The sequence below is a fragment of the Vombatus ursinus genome, unplaced genomic scaffold (genome assembly GCF_900497805.2).
Source record: "Vombatus ursinus unplaced genomic scaffold, bare-nosed wombat genome assembly UNPS02003292.1, whole genome shotgun sequence".
Classification (NCBI taxonomy): domain Eukaryota; kingdom Metazoa; phylum Chordata; class Mammalia; order Diprotodontia; family Vombatidae; genus Vombatus; species Vombatus ursinus.
This window is the reverse complement of record NW_020943070.1, coordinates 18597853-18603428: the sequence shown is the minus strand read 5'-3', so window position 1 is coordinate 18603428 and position 5576 is coordinate 18597853. Positions and strand designations below refer to the sequence as shown.

The 5576-nt window shown below is 36.7% G+C and overlaps 1 pseudogene; it reads left to right on the top strand.

Moving 5' to 3' along the window:
- Positions 1–3478: 3478 nt before the first annotated feature.
- On the top strand, positions 3479–3613 carry LOC114052056 (annotated as a pseudogene).
- Positions 3614–5576: the final 1963 nt, after the last annotated feature.

Below are 5576 nucleotides of genomic sequence, written 5' to 3'. Positions count from 1 at the left end.
CATATAACATTAAAAAAAAAAGTTGTCTAGTTCATCTTCCACATGAAACCTTTCCTGGTTAGTGACTTCCCTCCCAACTACCTTGTAATTGACTACTTTGCATATATTTGTACTGATTCATTATACATGTATAAACATTACACACATATACAGATAGATGGATAGATGGATGGATAGTGTTTGTCTCCTTCATTAGAATATGAGCTCCTTGAGAGTAGAGATTATATCATTCTTTGTAGCTGTGTTTCTATCTCTCCATCTCCTAGAACAATGTTCGGCACATATTAAGCACTTAGTAAATCCTTTTGATTGATTTCATTTATGAAATAATGTATATTTTATGAGTATCTCTTTTAGTATCTTGTCCTCTTATTGGATGATAAGTTCTTCAATGGGAAGACAGTATCTTAACTAAGTTTTGGATCTTTCCTGAAACCTATCATAGAACTTCATATATGAATATTTCATTGCTTTTTTCCATGTGGGCCATCTCTCTACCATTGCAGAGCATAACACATCTATAAGTCAGTAGATGGTATTTGGGAGTTGGTGTTGTCAAAAAAAATTATTCCCCATGGCCAAACTGTTGATGTGTGTCTCCGGACTTAGCTAGACTGGTCCTCAGAAAACAGACATACAGTTACTTCACCAGGCCTAAATTTATTCTAAACTTTTTTAGCTTAGAAGGACATATCAGAGTTAAAGTTTCTCTGACATAGTCTTCAAGAACTTAGGGTTACTGTGGGGCAATCAGTCATGACTAGGACATTAATGAATGTTCTGATCATAGTGAGTACTTAATAAATGTTTCTTATATTTGAATCAGATTGTTTAGATTGGGAGCAAAAGTGTTGAAAATGAGAGGTAGTTTAGTGCTGGGAATTTGAGAGTGAACAGTTTCCTGGGGACTGCAACAATTTGGTTTGATAGATTGAGTGAAGAAATTATAGGAAAAAGGTTCTTAACATTTGTGTGTGTGTGTGAGTGATAGTATCCTTCAGCAGTTTAATGGACCCCTCTTCAAGGTCTTTTTAAAAAATAATTAAAAGATATGCTAAATTTCAATTAGATATTATTCAAAATAAAGAAGTATTTTTTTCACTCAAGGTCTTAGACTTCCTGAAATCTACTTATGGATCTCTTGGGATACTGTGGACCCCAGCTTTAGAACCCCTATTCTAGAAGAATACGATGGAAATAAAACTGAATCAGTAGCAATATTTTAAATATTGAGGGAATATGAAGACCAGGTTGAACAGGAAGCAAGCCTCATAAAAAACTCATTCTCTTAGAACCTAAGGCCTTTGCTCTTTACTTGGGTGCACAGTGTGTACTGGGCAATGAAGCACATATGGACATTAACAATCATCTAGCCCACCTTTTTATAGGTGAGGATACTGAGGCCCATAGAAGGGAAATGATTTGACTAAACCACATACAAGGATTGCAGCTGATCACTGGTACAATCCTTATTAATTTCCTTATTATGAATACTTGAATCTTTGCATCTGGAACTTCCACATCAATTTTTTCAATAAGTAGATACAGGATACACACATTTGAATGAGGAGTGGAAGGGTAGTAAAAGAGCCCTATTGTAAATGACTACGCATTCAGCTATTTCTTGTTAGGGAAATCTGTGGTGCTAAGTGAATTATTATTTCAATCAGTAGAACTCTCATTTGACAACTATATCTTCGTTTATGGAAAAAAGAAAGAAAAAAAATGCTCACCTCTGGTGAGAAGTCTCTATTCCAAACCTCTTTCTCCCACCGCAGTAGTGTTGTTACATTACTAATGATCCATCATCTACACCATCTCTTCCAGTCTCACTTGTGATTCAGGGAAATCATTTGTCAAATATGTGCATTCTATTAATTTTTCTGAGGAGCAGCTAGGTGGCCGGGCTTGGAATCAGAAAGACTGAGTTTATATGTGTTCTCAGATACTTACTAGCCGTATGACCCTATTTGCCTCAGTTTTTTCATCTATAAAAATGAGCTGGAGAAGGAAATGGCAAACCACTCCAGTATCTTTGCCAAAAAAAACCACAAGTGAGGTAATGAAAAATCACACATGGCTGAAAACAAAGGAGCAAAAAAAAATATTTTTTTCTGTGTATAGAGACACAACACTGTGTGTGAATAGAGAGCTGGCCTTGAAATGAGGAAGACCTGGGTTCAAATTCTGCCTCTTGTATGTGTATATGCACAGATACATACACACACATATAAATATAGACACAAGCACAGACAGCTCAAGTCACATGTATGCACATATAACTTAAAAATATATATTTCAATTCTTGTCTCATACACGTATTTTATACATATACATATATGTAAGTGAAAACCACAAACATATGTATATATTACATATAATGCAGACATATACATGCAAACATACATGTGTTTTTATATGTGTATTTATATGCACTTACACACATACTAACTCTGTCCCAGGAGCAAAGCTTTGGTTGCTGTGGGAACTCATTCCAATTGTGAGAATTTTCACTTGTGGCCCATTGCCAGTCTCCAGCAGGCAGACATTGCAGCAATGTCAGCTTTTGCAATGAACATATAGCATCACTCACAGGAAACAGTATGAATGGGGAGATAATGAGCTCCCCTGACTGCCGACACAGGGTTTTTACATTTTCTTTCTTTTTAAAGGCTTTGCCTTTTATAAGAAGCAACTGGACTTTGTGCTTTTGAAAACTTGTATTTTTCTTTCTTCTTCCTGTCTTTTCAAGAAATCCTTTTAGACAGAATTTCAACCATTTGTTTAGATTATCAACAAATTTCAGTTAGCAGCAGAGACAAATCTGTCTCCTGAACTCCATTTCCAGCAATTGTTGTGAATCAATCAGTCTATGGGCAAATCATTGGACGAGGGTTAGGCTGTGGAATTTTATGAATGATTTAATTCTTTGGACAGGTATTGATCAGAAAAATAATTTTGGTGACACTTTTGATGTGTGCTAAAGAAAAAAGAGAGAACCTGTCATCTGTTTACTTCTTAAATAGTTTCCTAAGCAGGCATTTCTTTTCACTGCATAGAATGTTTGATTTACATAAAGAAGCCATTTCCATTGGAAGGCAGCCTGGTATAGTAGAAAGGATGTTGGAGTCAGGAGAAAGTTTATCTCAAATCTTGTCTGTTTGGCTAACTAGCTAAGGGACACTGGACACTCCAGGAATTAAAGAATTAAAGGTGAGCATTACTAGGATAGCAAGGGAGAGGCCTAAAGTATGAGCAGGTGATAAAATGTAACAAGCAAGAAAGTATAAAGGAGAGCTAGAGTAAAGGATGTCATCAAAGAAATTGATAATTAGGAAAAAAAAGAGGGATTGTTCATATGTCAAGAGCAATAGATAATAAGCACACAAACAGAGTGCACTACTCTCATCTTTGCAATATCAAGAGGAAGCAGGAAGGCCATCAGAATGTGAACCCCTCTTAGAAAGTTTACAGAAGGGTATTGTATGAAAGGAGAGAAGGTTAGCACTACCCTTGATAATAAAGGAAGACTTCATCGTGGTCTTTTACACCGCATGTACGGTGAAGGCATTACCATTGCCACCTATTGTCTGGAATCTAACAATTTTATTGTTGTTGTTGTTTTTAATATTCCTGATGAAAAGAGTAGAGCTGAGCAGAAAATTCAATTTTAAAATGCAAGATTCAAGAGAAACCTAAAAAGATAAACAGGAAACAAAACAAAACCAAAAAAACCATAAGTTATTCAAAAAGATTAAATGTTTTACATCTGTAAATGGGAAGATACTTAACAACTTTTAAAAATTGTATCTCTATTAGATCAATTAGAAGAGGTATACATAGAGGGTATGAGTATATAATGACTTTGATGGGATACTATTAAAAAATAAGGGGTGAAAAAGAGAATTGCACTGGGAGAAAGGGGAAGGGAGAGGCAGAGTGGGGTAAACTATATCACATGAAGAGACACAAAAAACTCATTACAGTGGAGGAAAAGAAGATGGAGTGAGCATTGTTTGAATCTTATACTCATTGGTTTTAGTTCAAAGAGGGAATAACATACACACTCAGTTGGGTGTAGGAATTTACTTACCCTATAGGGAACTAAGAGGGGAGGAGAACAAGAAAAAGGAAAGGATTAATAGAAGGGGGTGAGACTGAGAGGCAGGAGCAAAACATTGGTAATGAGGGACAAGGTGAAAGAAAAGAGGGAGAAAATTATAAACATGGGGGAAATAGAATGTAGGGATTGTAGAAAATGTAGTAATCATAACTATGAATGTGAATGGGGTGAAAATGGGAATAAAAGCCAGAGTCCTACAATATACTATTTACAATACATTTGAAGCAGAGAGAAACACATAGAGTAAAGGTAAAAGACTGGAGCAAAATATAAGATTATTCAGTTGAAGAAAGTTTACAGGAGGACATAGACAAAAGTCACACATGGATTGTGGTATTTGGAGACAACAGACACCACCATGTGATGCCAGGTCCATTCAGATACTTGAATACCTCTCCCTTAAGGTCAAATTAAATCAGATAACATATATAAAGCATTTTGCAAACCTTAAAATACATTACCATACTATATCTTTTAGTGTCACTGGGTATAATTATCACAGGTGATAGTGGGGAAATATTTGGTAAACTCTTAAAGCCCTATATAAATGAGTTATTATTGTTGTTAATAATAACTACAAATCAATTGTCTAGTACAGTGACTTCAATAGGGACCAGATTGGTGATTTCATTGACATAGTGAACATCCAAATGAGAAAATTCCTTCTACCAATGTAGGTCATCATCTTTTCTGCAACTTGAAGTTTTAAAGCAGTGGTTCTTAATGGTCTTTTTTTGTTTCATGGAACTCTTAAGCAATCAAATGAAACTTCTGAATGCCTCAGAATGTATTTTTAAATCATTACTCAAAGAAATGAGGAATTTCAGTAAGATGCTAGTGAAAATAAAGATGTAACTTTTCCCCCTCCACATTCACAAACTTTTAAAATCTATCCATAGACATCCTGGGCAGGGGGCTGAGAACTGTTTTAGAAAGTTGCCTTAGAGAGGCAGAGCCAAGATGGCGGAATAAAGGCACGGACTTATCTGAGCTCTTCACCAGACTGCTTGAAATACCTTTAAAAATGACACTAAACAAATTCTAGAACAGCAACACATGCAAAAAGATGGAGTAAAACAAATTTCCAACCCAAGACTACTCGGAAGGTTGGCAAGAAAGGTCTGTGGCACCAGAGTGAGAGAGAGAAGAACAGTCCAGTGGATCCTGCAGCAGCACAGACCAGGCCCCAACAAACCTGGAGCAGGTGTTGGGGTGACTGAATCGCTGGTAACAGTGGTGGTTTCCAGACCTCTTAGCCCATAGATGACAAAGACAACTTAGAAGGTCAGCAGAAAAGGTCTGTGACACCCAGGGGAGAGTGGAGCACAGTTCAGCGCAGGCCAGGCCAGCACAGTACTGGCCCCAGCAAAACTGGAGCAGAACTTGGGAGTGACTGAATAAGCAGCAGCAGCAGATGCTTCTGGAGCTCTTAGCCCATGGAAAGTAAGGGTGT